The sequence below is a fragment of the Peromyscus leucopus genome, chromosome 23 (genome assembly GCF_004664715.2).
Source record: "Peromyscus leucopus breed LL Stock chromosome 23, UCI_PerLeu_2.1, whole genome shotgun sequence".
Lineage (NCBI taxonomy): Eukaryota > Metazoa > Chordata > Mammalia > Rodentia > Cricetidae > Peromyscus > Peromyscus leucopus.
In genome coordinates this window covers 35,298,868-35,318,569 of record NC_051082.1, presented here as the reverse complement: position 1 = coordinate 35,318,569, position 19,702 = coordinate 35,298,868, and the positions used below count along the sequence as shown (strand labels likewise).

At 45.3% G+C, this 19,702-nt stretch overlaps 1 long non-coding RNA gene across 1 annotated transcript in view; it reads left to right on the top strand.

Annotated features, from left to right (window-relative positions):
• The first annotated feature begins 4,686 nt into the window (after positions 1 to 4,686).
• The window catches only part of LOC114688941, a 64,012-nt gene continuing 48,996 nt past the window's right edge, over positions 4,687 to 19,702 (top strand). Inside the window, exon 1 of the long non-coding RNA XR_003733824.2 lies at positions 4,687 to 5,188. This is a non-coding gene — a long non-coding RNA (uncharacterized LOC114688941). The remainder of the gene's footprint in view (positions 5,189 to 19,702) is intronic.

Below are 19,702 nucleotides of genomic sequence, written 5' to 3'. Positions count from 1 at the left end.
TATTTAAAGGTTATTTTTATTTATTTTCAAATGTTCATTGAAGATTAAAAAACAATTTGTTAAAAATGAACAAATCAGCCAGCCGGTGGTGGCATACACCTTTAATCCCGGCACTCGGGAGGCAGAGGCAGGCAGATCTTTGTGAGTTTGAGGCCAGCCTGGTCTACAGAGCAAGATCCAGGAAAGGCGCAAAGCTACACAGAGAAACCCTGTCTCAAAAAAAAAAAAAAAAAAAAAAAAAAAAAAAACAAATCTATCCTATATGAAAACTATATCTTTACATTTAAATATATCCATAGACTATAACATCAATGTATAGTATGTTTCTAGGTTTTTGTTTTATTTCTAATTCATGAATTACTTGCTTAGCATCTAAAAATCTAGTTGGGATTAAATTAACACCTTCCTTTGGGCTCTCTAGCAAAGCCAAATGAGCTTTTCCTGGCTTTCTTCGGTGCCCTGGGGGCTCCGTGCCCTTCCTGTCTGCAGGACTGAGCTAACGTGATACTGCTGCTCACACCCAGCCGCCCAGGAAGAAGTGGTAAGGGTCAGCTGTCCCCTCCCAAGCCTCACAACCAAATCACATGGGCTCCAAACAGGACCAAATCCCTCCAGACACAGAGATCTCGCTCTATAGCATAGGCTGGCCTAGAACCCTCTTTGTAGCCCAGGCTGCCCTGAAACTAACTCACCTTAAAGCGTTTGCTGGTTTGAAGCCTGTGGCAATCCTGCCTCGGTTTCCCATGAGCTGCCATGCCCAGGCTGATACAGACATTCCTTAAGCAAGAGGGAGTGCGGATGTAGCTCAGGATCAGACCACATGAGGTCTGGACTCGATCACCAGCACTGGTAAATTCGTAAATAAACACATACCAGTCAGTTCCTATGAACTGTGTGCGGGCTTGGAGATGCCCCAGCTGTTCGCTTTTCTTTCAGATGCTTCAGCCACAGCTGGAGGCAGACACAAGAGGCCAGTGGCCGATTCTGTGACCTGGTGGGCCGCATCAGGCAAGCAGAGTCCCTTGGACCTCAGGGTTGGCCAGGGGCCATTAAGAGATTTAGACAAGGTCTTGATGGTGATTGCCAGACAGGCAAAGGCTTCACCTAGACTTTTACATTACGATGCTTTTAGCCAGTCAGTATTTTTGAATATTCCAGTTCTGCTCAGCACACGATCAGTAGTCAAGCCTTCCACCAATCAAAACCCGTTTCTGAAGCTCAGAATTCTGGCTGTGGGGTGGGAGAGTGTTGACAGAGAGGTGGCAATGGCAATGCTGGTGGCATCCCACTCTGGAGTACAGACTCCATCTGTAAAATGAGTCGCAAACTTGGAATGCTTGGTTAGATGCGCTCTGCGTCCTAATTGAGACTAAACAACGTGACATTGCAGGTGCTCGGGCACTTAGAGATCAAGTACTGCAGTCAGCTGGTCCTGCCGAGAACTCTCAGGTTCTTAAAAATTATAGCTTGAATCAAATTCAGTCTTTTTGGTCCTAAGGGGTGTTTCCAAGATGCCGCCAATGATGTGATGAACAGCAGGTATTGGTTGTGTAGACCAAGCTCTGTTGCAAGCATTTTCCATATAGTGACCCACTTAACATGGGCAGCAGCCCTACCAGGGCCGAGTTATTATCTACCAGTGAAGAGAGATCACGGGTCACTTGTTCAATGTCACAGGGCTTGCCTTGTTTCCTGTATCTTTCTGTGTCCTTACCTCAGTCCCTCCTTCCGGATTGTCCTTGCATGTGAAGTACACGGATGCTTTCTGGATTCTCCTGCTCCCCATCAGAGTTCCTGTCCCTCCTGGAAGCCCACCCTGCTCTCCGTCTGTCCCTCAGTGTCCTCATATCTTGCTTTTGGATGACAGCACTTTAACATCCATAACCCAAACATCCAAAATCTGAAAGTTTTTGAGTGCCACAATGATATCCTAAGTAGAAAGTTCCATAGCACGAAACTTTGTCTCCCGCACAAAATTATCAAAAGTATTATGTAAAAATACAGGCCACATGTATAATGCATACATGAGACATAAATGAAATTTGTGTTTAGACTTGGATCCCATCCCCAGAATATCTCCTTAGATATATATACATATGCAAATATATTAAAACACACACACACACACATACACACACTCTAAAGTCTGAAATAGCACTTGTCTCAGATAGTGCATATTGCATATGTCCTTGTGAACTGGATGTTATAGAGAGCTGGAGGAACCCATCCTCTGTAGTGAGTAGTATGTGTGCTTTGTACATTATAACAGTAAAGAGGTATCTCTTGGAACACTCTCTTATCCCAGATTAGAATAGCCCTTCAGATTAGGAGCAAGAGATCGCACATTTGAAGTCCTGATAAAAATAGATGGGGCGCTTCCCAAGGTCTTTAGACAAGAACACAGTATAGGCAGTGAGGTACCACACAGGGTAGGCAGTAGTCACCTCTCGTCTCCTCTACTTTCTCTTCTCCGGGAGTACACAGCTGCCCAGATTCCCAGCCCACAGCCCTCATGTAGGAGGGACTCCTTAACTCAGAAACTCGCTTCTTGCTAGCCACAACAAGCAGGGCTTGCAACACCATTTAGGGACATTTACCCAAAAGGTCCATGTGTTTTCATTCAAGGGATGTTTACAAACACCCTGGTTCTTGACTCAGCCCCTTGTCAGCTGGATGACTTTCTCCAAGAGGAAGTGGGAAAGGGGAGGGGCTGGGGCGAGGAGACAGTTGGATCAGATCAGGGATCCGGGGACACGTCTGTCCTCTTTCTTTCCAGTGAAGAAGCCGTTCTGCGTTCAGATCCCCACCCACATTTGAGGAATCTGCAAGGACCCCAGACAGTCTGAACCTGTAGTAGCTGATATTCCAGTTTCAAGCCAGGGTCCTCACAGTCATCCTCACTCCAACGCCTGAAGCCAGAAACCCTTATGAACCCATTGTTTAGTCCTCCATTCACGGCTGTGTGTCTCTGCCCGTAATGGGCTCGCCAGACAAATGACATAGTCCTCCCGGATTCCACAGGGTGAGGTTGAAGAAGAGAAACTGAGGCACCATAATTTTACAGCTCAGGGACAGGGAGATAGCTCAGTTGTTAAAGTACTGGCCTTGAGAGGGTGAGGACCCGAGTTCAAATCCCAGAACCCACATCAAAGTATCTGGGTGTGGTATCCCTTTTTAATCCCAGCACTGGGAAGGTAGAGACAGGTGGATCCCTGAGACCTATTAGCCAGCTAGCCTAGCCTACTCGGGAGATTCCAGGCTAATGAGACTTTTTCTCAACAAAACAAAAAAAAAGTGGACAGAGCCCAAGAAACCTCACCCGTGGTTGTCCCCCGCAGAGTACACACATGCATACCCTAAGTTCGCTGTGAACTGTCCGCTGTGGCCTGCGTTTGCTGTATAGTCTCTCCCTGTAGACTTCAACTATTGAGACCCGACATTATTCTCAGAACCCTTTGATCTTTCCCTCTCCTTATCGCGGCCTGTGATATTTAGTTTGCTACCATCCTCCACCAGATGAAATGTTTATATTGATTTAATATTCTCTTATTGGAAAAGGACCACGTGAAAGTTGAATTGCAACAAGAAAGCACTCTGTCATGGTCGTTTAATCTTGCAGTTGCCTGTGTCATCACTGGCGATGACTTCATGCCTTTCATGTTCCCAGACACAGAGAACTAAAACTGAGACTCCATAGCCCACTGGTGTGCTCTTCCCTGGGGAAGACTACTTACTGCTCCGGCGTTCTTAAGCCGCCTCTGGTTCTGTCGAGGGTGGAGGCCCTGCCTTCCACGTTAGCGTGTCTGTTGTTGTTGTTGTTGTTGCTGTCGTTTTTTTGGCTCATGGTTAGGCAGCCGTGTTGATGAGACGTTGTGGGTGCAGCTTCTGACATGGCTAGGAGGCCCTCTCACAACGAACCCCATGTTCTCCGGCTCTTGCAGTCCTTCTGACCCCTCTTCCACGATTCCTCGGCCTTAGGTGAGGAAGATGTGTTGTAGCTGTGTCTCCGTTGGAACTTACCCAATCAATACCAAATGGTCAGCCTAGACAGACAAGGAACGTTATACCAGCAGAGCAGATGTTCTAGTGTGTTTAGGAACACACACACACACACACACACACACACACACACACACACACACATACACACACACACAAATGTAACAATTAAGGAAAAAGAGACCATGAATTTGAAAGAGACCATGAAGGTTTAGGAGAGAGGAAAGGGAAAGAGAAAGTTAGATTATAATCCCAAAACAGAAGTTTTTTGTTTTTGTTTTGAAAAAAAAAAAAAAAAAAAACTAACTCAAGTTTTCTGACTGCTACAGAATTTAAATGTTTAGTCTCAATTTCATAACACTCACCCCTGTTAACGCTACCTGCTAGCAATTAACCTGGCCATGTATTCTCTTGACCCAACAAGTTCACCAACAGTGTAAATATTAGCAGCAAACACTGTGTGTGAACAGTGACTTGGATTTGGGATAGAAAATTACATATGCATCAATGTTGTAATGTCTGATTTTAGTCTTTCCCCCTTTTCCATTTTATTTTTGGAATTGTTTTTTCTCAATATGGCCATACCACAGGTTACTCCATCGTGTGTGTGTGTGTGTGTGTGTGTGTGTGTGTGTGTGTGTGTGTGTGTGTGGTGTTCATAGTCTTTTGAGGCTCACTGCACTTGGTTTGAAATGCTTCTCCTCATTCCTGTAATGTTTTAGGCTAACTTGAATGCGATTGGTCATTGGTCAGGTGAGGTGCCGGCTTGGCCCATGGCAGGGGACTTAGGATAAGGAACGCACTCTTGGCTTGGGACAGACTGGCAGCATTTCCCGTTGGTATGTGCAGGGCTGCCGAGCCAGTTTTAAAAGAGCAGATTTATAAAAAATCCAGCTGTGAGTTTTCATTTTTTTTTCCCTCTTAGAGCTGGAAGGCGGGGCCAAAACCACCCTCAAACTAGGCACTCCATTGATCAGGCTAGAGAGATGTGGGCCCGTCTCACAGACAACAGCTAAGCACAGAGGAAATATTAGCTGGCAGAGATAACGAAGAGGAAGCAGTGAGTGGCCGAGGAGCCATCTGTCAGCTTCTGAGGCGCAGTTCTCAAGACAGCAGAAAAGGAAATGAAGAAGAGAGGGCTTTTGTTCCAAAGGCACAGCAGCGCAGCCTAAGGACATTTTCCAAAGAAGTAAGTTTGTGTTCCTTAGCAAGAGAGTGCTGGGAAGACAGGTCGCTTCCTATCTGGGCTGCAAGATTTGTTACGGGTGTACGAAGTTGGCTTCTCGGGTAGAACTGACCTGAGGAGAGCGTTCTTTTGACAAGAACTTGAGGCAGTGCCTGTGGTCCCATTATTCATTTTAAAGACATCTGAAGGCTGCAAAACGATCTACTTTATGTTTCAGCTCTCAGATTACAGACATAGACTTCTGTCTTTCCGGCTTGTGTCCCTCCTTCCCAGACCCCCTTTCTTCTTTCCTCCTCTCTTGCCTTTTTCTACCTTTTGGAACTGTGAATAAGATTTTTATCTTTCAAATATAATTTAGTGTGGCACTGGCTCACTTTTTAGATTCATGGGGCCGACAGAACATACCGTATCGGTCTGCTCGCTGTACGAGTGGATCATTTAAACTTCCGATGGGCCTTCCAGTTGACGTGACACTATTTTTTGAAAGCAGCTGTTTCTGGGTCTTCTTGCAGAACACAGACTGACTCGTGAAATAATCGTGCTGTATTCGTTGTCAGGCAAAGCTAGGCTGTGTGGTTCTGGATGGTTGATGGTTCAAATTCAGTGTCAGATGCCGTGTGGTTTACTAGGCGTGGATTTGTCTCATCTCCAGTGGGAGATTAAAACAGTGGCTCCAATAGCAGATTCTCTGGGCAATAGCAAAGAAAAGGTGCTGAGAAGGAGTGTCGGAACCATTTCACTGAAGGGGAAAAAAAGGCAATCCCCTTTTAACCTACACAGGCAAAAAGGGACTTGAGTGTGAGCCGGCTCTCTAGTGTAAACCAGGAGCGGAGGCACCGGCTGTAAACTGGCGGAGGCAGACACCACTCAGGGTTATGGCCCAATATGGACGTCAGAGCTCTGTAGCATGTGTGGGAAAATGGCCACAGTCCAGCGTCTGGAATCATTTATCTTCCGCCAGCTCCTAGTAGACAACTGTTTTATGCATTGTACAAAAATCCTCACTGACTAATTTCGCTTCTGTGGGGGATGGAGGCGGGAACGGTGCAATGACGGATGGCGGGGGCAGCTACGTGGGAGGGGGCTGTGCTGGTCCCTTTCTGATTCCCAGACGCCCATTGGGTCCTGAGCACCTTGAATGAGGTGGTGCCTCTGCTGAAGCCACTTGGTTTCAACAGGACCCTTCCCACACACTTGGTAATGAACACCACAGTAATGTCTATTCTTGTTGGGGAAACTAGAAACTAAAGGTTTGCTCTCATTATATCCTATAGATCAAAAAAAAAAAAATCAAAGGAAGAAAATGTCAGTAGACAGAGCTCCAGGGAAGCCAGACAAAAGATGGGGGTTAGAGACGGACGGATGATGTTCACTGGGAAATACTGGAACATTCTGTTGCTGATCTCTATATCTGTGTCTGTATGAGGGCACCATTCATGCCAGCCCATGTTTCGTTCTGTTTTAATAATTTTCTAATTCTGTGAAGGTTTCAATGTATATCGATTGATCTATCCCCCACCCAGCTTCCAAAGCCCCATCCCCCCGCCCACATCCCACTCAGCTTCATGTCCTCTTTTTATTTTTTGTTTTTATTGTTAATAACCCTATGTCCAGTTAGTGCTGCCCATGTGCATGTGGGTCTGTGAACATCACGGGGGGGGGGGGCGGGGGCAGAGGCAACCCAAGAGGGGCTCTGTCCCCAAGGAGAGCGACCCTCCCTCCCCTGGTATCCCTCAATGGCCACCGTTCCTCTGATAGAGAAGGGGTCCTGGGCCCTTTCTGATCCACTTGGTTTCAACGGGTCCCTTCCCACACACTTGGTAATGAATGCCGCATCAATGTCTGTTCTTGTTGGGAAAATTAGAAACTAAAGGTTGGGTCTCACTATCTTTTGCCTGAGCTCAATTCCCATGTGCATGTCACCTGGAGGAACACATGGTGATTTTTGTCCCACGTCAGATTTCATAGGGACATTTCAAATTTGTTCTGAAGACCAGCGACATTCAGAAGCGTTGGGTTTTTATCACAGTCACTGTGTTGCACAGACGACCGTTAACCCAGTGATAATTGTGTTAGATGGCGTGCAAGCAGAGTAAGTGGTTCTAGCCATCCGTCCCCGAGAAGCTTCAGATGTCAGCAGGGTATCCCCGCATGCCTCATACTGTTAAATTGCCTTCATTTCCCTAGACTGAACTTCTCATGGTGCTGAAACGCTGAATCACGCGAAAATAGAATTCAGTAATCGCCTGTGGTATTGCTTTTGTTTATCGCTGGCTGCTCTTGCAGGGAGCCGCCTGGTTTTTTTCCCCTCTGTGTGGACTTTTCTTTCACTTACTCATCACACTTTCCAGCGCTGTGAAAAACTAGCCGTTTCTTCAATTAGCCTTGAGGTTTTAGAAATTGGGTTAATATTGGTGCAACATATTTTTAAACTTCCTAATATAGAGAAACTAGATAACGGTGCCAATTAAGTTGACTAATGTTCTTTGTCCATTTTACAGACCCAAACATATACTTTTTAAAATATAGGCATACGTATGTTTATCTTCAGGTAAATGTATGTGTTATCTTGTTTAAATGTTTCAATAAAAGTGGCTGTGTATAAAACACAAAGCGTTGGAGGTAACGGGCCTTAGTGTGCCCTGTTTGAAAGCATTTTCATTCAATGGACGGCAGCTCACTAGTGCTACAGCAATCAAAAGTCAGGCCTCCCTGTGCCCACTGCCTGCACCGCTTGGATAGATCAGGGATGTCCTTCAGCCAGCATAGTGCACGCAGCGGCCTGAATTCAGGACTCCTGATGGCCCTGTGAAGCACCCACTCAACTGCGCGACCTTAGGCTGTCCCTGGGTCCTATGGCCCGTTGTTCTGCTTCTGTGCTGTGGGAGTAAGAATGCCTTGAAGATCAAATGACAGTATCTGCATGGAAATGTTAAACCTCTTTCTCTCTGGAATATTCCTCCCTCCCCCCTTTGTTTTAATAAATCCTGCCCATTGCTCAAAGGCTTCTCTTCACCATCCAGTCTCCTCAGAGGTATCGTTCTTTCAGTGCTCCGGATTCCCCTCCCAGAATAAGCGGCTTTGTCCTCCGTGTCCTCCCATCCAGCATTGGCCCCATTGCAGACCTCCATGCCCTTCGTGTTCCGGGTTCCGAAAAGCATGCTAGGTTTTAGAGGGTTCTATTTCATTTTACTTTTATGTGTATATATGTGTACTCGTGCAAGTTTATGCGTGCCACATGCATGCAGGAACCTGTGGAGTCCAGAAGAGGGCATCATAGTCCCCTGGAACTGGAGTTAGAAACAGCTGTGAGCTACCATGTGGGTGCTGGGACCCGAACCCAGGTCCTCTGGAAGAGCAGTCAGTGCCCATAACTGCTGAGCAGTCTCTCCAGCCCCTTCCCTCCTGTGATTTAAAAAAATCAATTTCTACCCTTCCTTCTTCTGCACTTTGATTTTTGCTTCACGTTTGTATTTAAGTTGGTGGTTTTGTGTTAGCTTTGTCGTAAGAACTCTGCGCTTCTGGGCCTCGTCTCCAGTGTTTCTCCATTGCCGTACTTTTTTCTGTGTGCGTTCTCTCTGACCTTCCTGCTTTACTGATTCTTTGCCCCTTTACACACTCCACCTCCTTTACCTTTTTAGTCATTAATACCCTTAGATTTAAAGGTCCCTTTAATTTTATTTTGCGAGTTTCATACATGCGTACTGTATTTACATCGTCTTCTCCTCTCCTTCTTCAAATCCTCCCATATCTTCCTCACTCCCTCTCAAATTCATGACCTGTTCTTCTTTAAGTATTGTTACAGATGCACACATATGTAAGTGTACACACACACACACACACACACACACACACACACACACACGTACATGTAAATACAGCCAGATTCCGTTTGGTGTTACTCACATTTGTATTTGTTTAAGGCTGATGATTTGGGATGAAATGACCTATCAGGCAGTTTGTACCTGTAGAAGACTGATTCTCCTCTCTCAGGATCCATTCATTGCCTGTAGCTCTTCATGCAGAGGTCGGGCCTTGTGGGATCCCCCATCCATGTTGGGATGTCGGCTGGTGTTGTCACCATTCAGACCTTGTATAGATGACTCCATTTTGTGGGTACAGTCTCACAGCAGTCTTCCTGGTCCTCTGGAAGGCTCCTACAATCTTTCTGCTTACTCTTCTGGACTGTCCTCTGAGCCTTTAGGTGTAGGGGTTGTGTTGTAGATGTATCCACTGTGGCTGGCCACCCCACGGTCATTTCTTCTTTGCATATCTCACCAGTTGTGAATTTCTGTAATGGTTTCCATCTGCTGCCAAAAGAAGCTTCTCTGATGAGGGTTGGGAGCTCCACTTACTGTGAATGTAAGGAGAAGTGTTTAGAAGACAGTTAGAGATTATTCCCATTAGACAATATTGGTGCTTCCACCTTCCAGGCAACCGACCGTAGAGAAACCATCCTCAAGTTCCAGAGCTGCTTTAAATATCAGTACTCTTGGAAACCTTCTTCCAACACGATTCCTTCACAGGATTACAGCCTTCTTCATTCATGACCCCTTAGTATGCATTTGAATCAAGTCTTTATCTTGCTCTTTCTTTCTTAATGCATCATCCATTACTTGGAATTCTTTATTGGTAAATCATCTGTTACTTGGTTATCTGGCACTCACTGTAGTTTCTCCTAACTACAGTGTTAATGATCAAGTTATGTTTGTTGGATAAATAAAGAGAAAGTGTCCCCTACCAGTTTTGTGTGTGTGTGTGTGTGTGTGTGTGTGTGTGTGTGTGTGTGTGTGTATGTGTGTGTGTGTGTGGTATTTTGCCATTGCAAATACCACAATCCAGGTAACCATGTGTCTGGAACTATTTGACCATTATAATACCATATAGGCCTTTAAGAGTGGAAACCTGATTTTCTAACAGAAAGATTTCAAAGCAGACACTACTAGATACAAGGTTAACCTACTGATCCTACCTCAGTCCTACTAATCACACTTAGATTTATTTTCATTTTGTACTAACTTATGTGTGTGTACCCTTGTGCACATATATACCTGTATGCCACGTGAGTGCAGTGTCTGTGGAAGCCGGAAAAGAGTGTAGGATCCTCCGGAGATGGGCTTACAGGTGTGAGGCTGGGGGAGAGTACTGGGAAATGAACTCTGGCCCTCTACAGTTGTAGTACAGGCCTTAACCACTGAGCCATCTCTCCAGCAAAGAGATGGAAAGTCTAACTGCTTCAAGGTCTCTCTCAAATGAGGTTAAAACAGGAAAACTTGAATATACTTGCTAAATGACAAGGAAGAAACTATGTAAATTATGGAGGCTTTCTATAATCTCACACTTAATCTTTTTTTTTTTTTTAGCACAGAATAGCCAGCAGAGGTAAATCCATTTTACCATAATGCGTCTGCATGTTGAATCAGGGTGAATCACAGAGGAACTGGAAATAACCTCCCACCAAATCAGGGCTGTGCAGTTGGCCAACACTGAGCATACATACCTATCATCTTGCCTTGTGCTTAGCAAGTGGGGGTCCGCTGTTAGTTCTCGGGTGATACTTAGAATGCACCCCACCCTTCATACTGCACCCCCAAACCCCACATTCTCAGCCATGACACCAGACTGAAGAACTGACAGCTGGCAGAGCTTTTCCTCAATGTACATATCTCTAGCCCCAAAGGTTCTGAAAATTATGGGCCATCTTTAATGATGTATCTAGATGCTTCTGATTAGATACATGTTCTCTGCATTGCAGAGCAAATGATGTAATTCCTCTGTTTTCTGTTTAAATCATGAGCGAATACCCACTTAACAAATGAATATAAACATGGTAATAAATACAGAAACAAATTCCCGATGGACTAGAGGTAGGCAAACATGCTGTGCCAGCAGTTGGGGGGTGTCGGGAGCAGGGCACATTGAGTCCCGAGAGAGCAACCCTATTGAAAATGGGAAATCTTTTTCACGAAGGAACCCCGTTTGTCCTCAGTAAGGCATCAGAAGTCTGAAGAGACACCTGCATGCCATCATGTTCCAGCATCAAGTGCATGGCATCTACAAGTCCTTCCAGGGCCTTCACACACACGTGACAGGCAGCACAGAGCAGAGGCTGGCCACTGAGCTGAGCTGGAGCTGAGCCGAGCCGGTTTGGGGAACTAGAAGCCAGCTGCAGGCTGAGGGAACCCGAATTCCTGAACCGAGGAAGCCTTCGGGATGCTAAGCAGTAAGCTGCTACAGCCGGAGCAGGAAAGGGGTGCAGGCTGGGGGTGCGCAGTTGTCTTCTCAGGACACCTGTTCACCTCGCACCAACAGCAAAGGGCAAGAAGCCCACCAGAACTTCTTCCTTGAGATCTCTAGAACACGAAGTCCCTGATGGCCTCCACAAACCCAGTGCCGTAAGGCTTCTTGGGGCTAATGACTCTATCTCCACCAGAAAACAATGGCTTAGGGAAATCTCTTGTGAATCATTGTTCTTCGGCACATGCTTATTATCCTGCATCCTAGACTGTCTGCACTGTCTGGCGCTGGGCCCAGCCGTGACTGCACTGCTACAGGATACACCTAGAGAACCCCAGCAAGCCGATGAAAGGCAATTTCTTAAATTAACCATAAATGATTCCGGGAAGAGCCCTGTGTTCTTTCAAGAGAGCTCTTTGGGCTTTGCAAGTACTTGAATATAACCACAAAAAGTTAAGCAGCAGTACAATAATCAGAGCTCAGTTTAAATGAAAACAGTTGATTTGTTTATTTATTTATTTATTTATTTATTTATTTATTTATTTATTATTTATTTATTTATTTATTTTAGCTGATGATAAGACCTCACAGTGGATGACCCTTCTGTGCCAGGCTTTAGAGCAAAGAACAAGAAGAGATCTGTGTCTTTAGGGTTGACTGTTGACATGTCCTGATTCATAGGTTTGTTTAAGCCAAGAGGGTGTGTTTCTTTTCAGTTCCCTCCACATCACCGACTGTTACTCTTACGTCAAGTCCTCTGTCTCAGTGCAGAGTATACCCAGTAATACTGTGTATCTCATTTTAACGAGTGTTTATTGAGCACCTGCTGTGTATAGGGAACTGTGGAAAGGGAAACAAGCCTGTAGCATCCATCCCCATCCCGGGGTCAGAGAGGGTCATGACTCAGGAAAGAGTGACTTCTGTGCGACTCCAAGGCTGGAGGCAATGCACATATTCACATCTAATTGGAAGAACTGAAAAGGTCGATGTATGGTGTGACTCTTGGCAAGAAGTGTGAATCCATTTTAGTACAGGGAAAAGGAGAGTATAGATGCTACCAAACAAAAGACTTTAAAATGTTTGATGTATTAAAAAATAAATGAGGGAGTGGGATGGAGCTAGTGTAGTGGTTTTCAACCTTCCTAATGCTGCAACCGTTTAATACAGTTCCTCATGTTGTGGTGGCCCTCGACCATAAAATTATTTCGTTGCCACTTCTCAGCTGTAATTTTGCTACTGTTATAAATTATAATGTAAATGTCTGATATGCAAGATTTCTGATATGCAACCCCTGTGAAAGGGCCATTCAATCCCCCCCAAGGGGTCATGACCCACAGATTGAGAACATCTGAGCTACTGAGATGGCCCAGCAGTTACAAGCACTGGCTATTCTTCCAGAGGACCACAGTTCAGTTCCCACCTGTGGCTCACTACCACCTGTAACTCCAGTTCCAGGGGATCTGACGCTTTCTTCTGGCCTCCTTGGATAGTGAACATAGGTGAAGGCAAAACATATACATAAGATAAAAGTAAATAATTCTTTAGAGAAATAAATGGGTGGCCCCTAGCATGCTACTAGAAATATCACTGCATGAGAAATGGGACTTGAAGGGGAGACAGACTCAATTATTGTAAGTTCTGACATTATTTTACAAATTATGTGTAGAATACTATGAATAGGCCCATTGCAATCTGTCCACCCATGCAACAACTATTAATATATGTGTCAAGGCCACTTGTAAGCTATTGTAACACAAGAAATAATTTGACTAGTCAAATGAAGTTCCCTTCCCTCACGGAGCTCAGGGGCCGGTGGGGAAAACAGCATCAAAACCGAGCAGAGAATGCTGATTTTGACGCTGCGATGTGCGACTCGATGGGCAGTGTATTTTGACTCAAGGGTAGCTTTTTTTTTTAATCCACTCAACAAGCACACACTGTATGTGGCATCACTGAGTGAGCGCTGCACTATCTGAGACATCCTGCACTCACTGATGGGAGGGGGAGGATATTTGCAGACGTGTAAAGGTGTGCAAAGGTGTGAAGACTGCTCCTTAGATCGGAGAGAATGAGGGAGCACAGAGAAGAATGAGGGAGCACAGAGAAGAATGAGGGAGCACAGAGAAGAATGAGGGAGCACAGAGGATGAGGGAGCACAGAGAAGAATGAGGGAGCACAGAGAAGAATGAGGGAGCACAGAGAAGAATGAGGGAGCACAGAGAAGAATGAGGGAGCACAGAGAGAAGAATGAGGGAGCACAGAGAAGAATGAGGGAGCACAGAGAAGAATGAGGGAGCACAGAGAAGAATGAGGGAGCACAGAGGATGAGGGAGCACAGAGAAGGATGAGGGAGCACAGAGAAGAATGAGGGAGCACAGAGAAGAATGAGGGAGCACAGAGAAGAATGAGGGAGCACAGAGGATGAGGGAGCACAGAGAAGGATGAGGGAGCACAGAGAAGAATGAGGGAGCACAGAGAAGAATGAGGGAGCACAGAAGAATGAGGGAGCACAGAGAAGAATGAGGGAGCACAGAGAAGAATGAGGGAGCACAGAGAAGAATGAGGGAGCACAGAGAAGAATGAGGGAGCACAGAGAAGAATGAGGGAGCACAGAGAAGAATGAGGGAGCACAGAGGATGAGGGAGCACAGAGAAGAATGAGGGAGCACAGAGGATGAGGGAGCACAGAGAAGAATGAGGGAGCATAGAGGATGAGGGAGCACAGAGAAGAATGAGGGAGCACAGAGGAGAATGAGGGAGCACAGAGAAGAATGAGGGAGCACAGAGAAGAATGAGGGAGCACAGAGGAGGATGAGGGAGCACAGAGGAGAATGAGGGAGCACAGAGGAGAATGAGGGAGCACAGAGGAGAATGAGGGAGCACAGAGGAGAATGAGGGAGCACAGAGGAGAATGAGGGAGCACAGAGGAGAATGAGGGAGCACAGAGAAGAATGAGGGAGCACAGAGAAGAATGAGGGAGCACAGAGGAGAATGAGGGAGCACACGTACTTAACTCGGGTAGCAGGCTCACTTCGGGCAAGCTTTGTTGGGCTGACTGTCAAGAGGGCCAATCTTGGGCCTTTTGTTGTTGTTTCTACAAGCCTTCCTCAACTGAGCAGACTCAGTTGGTTAGAAGCAAATAGCCGAATTCTTCAATGACAGGTGATACCTAAACTTGTCTGTAATACTGAGCTGTGAGGGTACCTCGTATGGGGTATGCGTGCTGTGAATAGGCTCCAGGGTACTAAAGATACTAACCTCTCAGCACTAGGAGGGTTTAGCAGGGCTCGGGTAACCAACATCTTCATCTGATGGCCTCTCAGTACAAATACAAAGTGCATCACATTGCATAAAGTGTTGGAAGCATGCCGCGGGAGATGAGCTCATGATATGTGTGCCTGTATCCACATGGTTCTTAGCACAGGGGACCTCACTACTATAAGTATGCAGTAGTTTCCCTTATCCCACATCTTGTTACCGATCGCTAGTCACAGTCAGAAATTATCCAATGGGAAATTCTGGAAATGACAGTTCATAAGTTCTAAGTTGGTGGCCAACCAAAGGAGTGTAATGGAACCTCACACTGCCATGTGCCATCTGTGTGCCCCGTTCCATGGCTCACCCCACTGTCCGTGGTATCCACATGGTGTTTGCTCCCCACCTCCTAACACTCACCTCAGTTATTGCAGCAGCCTTCACGGTATCCCAGAGCTTTCTATAAGCATCCGTCAAGAGCCTTCGGATGTGGCCGACGGTGACAGCTTGAGGACTTCTCCACCCTCCTGTCAGCGACAAAATCTTAAACAGCATTTCCAACATCCTCGTCTTTGCACATTAGTATACGTTCATGTTCACTGTCACTAATAGCTCAAGACACAGAGGCCAGAGTATGTAACACTGCACTCCATGTCGTCTTCCCAAACTCTTTGAAATGAGCTCAACCTGACTTTTGCCTCATCCAGATCCGTTCTCATTATTCTTCCCTTGGAGAGGTGACTGTTAACCGGCTTTACCTCATCCTGGTTGGCTACTCATTCCTGATCATTAACATTCTTTCCTTCAAAACAACTCTGCAAGAATCTTAAGTCAATTATCGATTTTTCCAGGGTTTTGCTTAATGAAGAGTGTGTAGTGTTGCCCATGACGCTCTCCACTGGGTCCATGTAGGTTTTCCTATGGTATGATGAGTGGCAGTGCTGAAAACAAAGATACAGGGTAGACCGCTGTTCCACACAGCAGCCCTCCACCCCATGCCGTTCCCACTTGCCTTCAGAAACCACCAACAGGGCTTAGCATAGCATCCCCCTATTAAATTCTGACAAAATAATTCGGTTTTGCAAAAAAAAAAAAAAATGTTTAAATAAAATGTACAAAATTTAAGTACAAGCATGTCCAGTGCATTCCTCTGCACCCTGATTTGTAGACCTTTGTGTCCCAGTCTGTATCTGTATTACGTGCTTCTTAGTAACAGTAGATACGCCAGGTGCTTCTCATCTGCCAACCACAGTCTACTTCACCCACAGCGTTCTCACGGCCACATTTCACAAATGAGAAACTGAGGCTATGTGAGGCTTACTAACCTGGCAGCGCTTGTGAAAAACTGATAGTTGACACAGATCTTTGTAACCTTGCCTATCTCGGCTCCCCTCCTCGACAGTCTCTACCCCCGTGACTGAAGAGCTATGCTCTAGGGCTGAGGAGAGGCTCAGTCCGTGCAGTGCCTGCCACCCAAGTGTGAGGACCTGAGTGTGAATCCCCAGGACCCGTGTGAAAGCTGGACATGGTCACGTGTGTCTGTCATCCTGGTGCTCCTGTGGTGACATAGGAGGTGGGAACGGGAGAATTCCCAGAAGCTCACGGGCCAGCTGGCCTGTGGAGAACAAGAGGCCCTGCCTCTCAGACAAAGTGGCCAGCAAGGATCAACACCTGAGATTGTCCTCTGACCTCCACATGCATGCACGGCACTCATACACTTACACACACACACACACACACACACACACACACACACACACCCTGTGCCCTGAGAGGCGATGACTTTTGAGCTCTCAAACACTGTTGTGAGCCTTCTGTGGGTGCTGATGGCTGGCAGCTGAGACAGCTGGTTTGTGTCCCTGACACAAAGCTGGTTGCCATGGCATCCTTCCCATAGGAAAATATTGGTCAGCTCCAGGTGGCTGGAACACCAGGCAGGCTCACTAAGAATTAGATGAACACAAGCAGTGATTTAGAGAGAAAAAAAAAACATGTTAAGAAACTGAGAAAGAAGGCCAGAGAGGTTCATATCGTGTGTGGGAGTGGGGAGGCTGCCGGACTTTTTGGTTTGGTTTGGTTTGGTTTGGTTTGGTTTGTTAACTGTTGTTTGGGGCAGAGGGTGTTGTTTTGTTTCAGTAATGCTGGGAATTGAACACAGCACCTCACTCATGCTTGCTAGGCAGGAGCTCGACCACTGGGCTACATCCTTAGCCCTCACTAGTGTTTTGACTGCCATGGGATTTCAAAAGCTGAGTTGCAGAGGGCTGAGAAAGTCAAGGGTGAAAGACAAGGCTGATAAAAATGGCATTTTTTCCTTCGAAGGGGAAATATGCGTCGCGTTAGAATAGGTGAAATTGTTGACCCTTGATGGCATACCCAAAGTGGCAGCAGAATTAAACATTTTAATTCTGAAGTCATTGATTTGAGTCATCTCCTTAGTCCAAATTTATTCTCATTGAGGATGATTACATCCAGATAACGCTGGCTTCCAGTAAGACGGGAAGAACAAAGGAAAATAAATAGAAGAGTTTCCTCCAATCTCATAAAAGTTCTGACAGAAGAAGAAAAAAAAAAGCATGGGAAAATATGAGGGCTTTTTGTTTTGTGTAAGTTTTTCCTTGAAGTCCCTGTGAGATCGCAGCTCGTATGAAGCATGGGTATGTGCATGTGTTTATACAAGGGAGGGGTGTCCCAACAGAGAAATGCCAATCAAAGCTTCTGAAAGCCTGGTCATTTTTCAGAATGACTAATAGCATATATAATCTCCTTTCTAAAAAGAGGTTTATCATTCATTTTTTAAGTTGAAAAAAATGCGTTTTCCCTTTCTCCAAAGTGAGAAGCACATCTGGGGGCTGATAAGCAGGTGTCTTTTCCTCTTAAGTCTTCACTGTCTTGAGTTTCTCCGATATTTCCCCTGATGGTAACAGAGCGCCAGAGCATTGCAGAGTTTGCTGTTAACAGACGTGGTTGTTTAACAGCTAGTCCCTACGAAAGCAAACTTTTCACTTCCTGCTAAATATCCTAAAATACGATGTCTAAACACGGATCTACTTTCAAACTCAAATGCCAATTAAACTAGTGTAGGCAGGTCTACATTTACAAAGAACACGATAAGAGACTTTGTAAAACTCAGAATATTTTTTTGAAAGTCAAAGCTACACATAGGGAATATCGATGGCTCAGCAGTTAGAGCACTGTCTGCTCCTGCAGAGGACCCGGGTTCAGTTCCCAGCACCCACAAGGCAGCTCACAACCATCCACAGCTCCAGTCCAGGGGATCCAATGCCTTCATATGTCCTCCTCAGACACTGCATGATGCGGTGCACATATTGCATGGAGGCAAAACACATACACATGAAATACATGAATAAACCTAAAAAATGAGCATAAAAAAGATTCACTTTAATCAAGTGAATTTAAAAGCAGAATATTTCCAAAATGAAACATTAACCATTTCTCCATATTTAAATTCAGGTTTGTTTACAAAATTGCTCTAAGTACTTAAGTAAATATCTTGTTTTTAAAAGGGAAATGTCAGTGGTCCAGATATCATAAATAAAGATGTGTTTACTAGACATGGGCTGTGTCCAGTGCTCCATTGCTGTGGCTTTTGTGCTGTGTGAAGGCCACTGGTTGTTAAGTCCACACTCATTCCTACTCAGCAAGAACTATTTCTTTCTCTTTCCATGGGTACGTGAAAATCAGCCCTAACAATCCTTGAGGTCTCTGGGATCACTCTGAACTAGTAACTAATAGAAAAACAACACAGAAACCTCGGCTTTAAAAGAACATTTTTGCTTAAGCTACCAAGAGGGGGAAATGCATAATCCGATTACATTCTGTTATCAGTACCATTTGAAGTCCTGACTGCCTTGATAATCACCATGGAGCCTTGCAGGACTAGCTGGCAGATAACAGAGCATAATTAATAGTGTAGGTGACTGGATTGACCTCCTGTCGTTTTTACTGGTTCTTGTACTTTCTCTTCCCTGTCCCCCAGTCACAAGAGCTCTGTTTTGGTCTCTTGCTGAGAATACTGTGTGCCAGCCAGCAGCTACAAGAGGCTGTGTGGGAGATGGAAGACTTGGGGGCTCAGGATGATTTGGGTTTGAATCCAGAGACCATTGTTGGTTGTGCCCACGCAATCGCTCACCTCTGAAGTGGTGTTGGTCAAGTTAACCTCAGGGTGTCGTCAGGGCAAGGAGCTTTAGCTGAGTGGCCAATCGCACACTCCGGTTTGATGGTTTTCAAATGTTCCCTGCCCTCACCTCCATAAGAACTCTTCGGGATTTCACTCCAACAGGAAGCCCAGTGCTCTCCTGCATAGCCTTCTGGAGAGCTACCAAGACCTTTGGAAAATGTTGCTTAGTGATTCCACTTTTCTCCTCATTTTTGTCAATAGCAAGTTCTATTTTCAGCAGAATTTGATAAGCCCATCTTTATAGGTGGCATCTCTCCACTCCATACACATACACACAGAGAGAAATTATATCAACAACTTTGGGTGTGTTTTTAATCTATTTATAGTCTAGCTTCTTCAGAAGAATTTGGAAGAGTTCACAGTTATAGGCAAAGGCTGGAAACAGAAATGCTTGTCTCAAGTGTCAACATCCCTAATGCAAGACCTGGGTCACCTCATTTAACCTCCCTGGGCCTCAGCCTCTTCCTCCTCATGGTGGGGATGATGAAATGAGCCATTCTGCATAAAGCATCAGGCACCATGCCTCACCTGTTGCATCAACAGTAGGCATGCAGATTTTTCTTTAGCAGAATATTTGAACAGTATATAGCAAGAAAGTTTTGTTTTAATAAAAATAGCACTTTTATAAACCTTTGTATGTGAGCTTTATAAACCTTTCTCATATGATTTATACTAAAGAGAACATTCCAGAATATGCCTTTGGGGAAAAATTAAAGAATATGGAACACTGTGTTACCAAGATATATCTTTAGCTCCCAAATAGCTTATTCCCTGTTTAGTAAACACTACAATTATAGCAAGTGTTTATCTCCAGTCAAACCACAA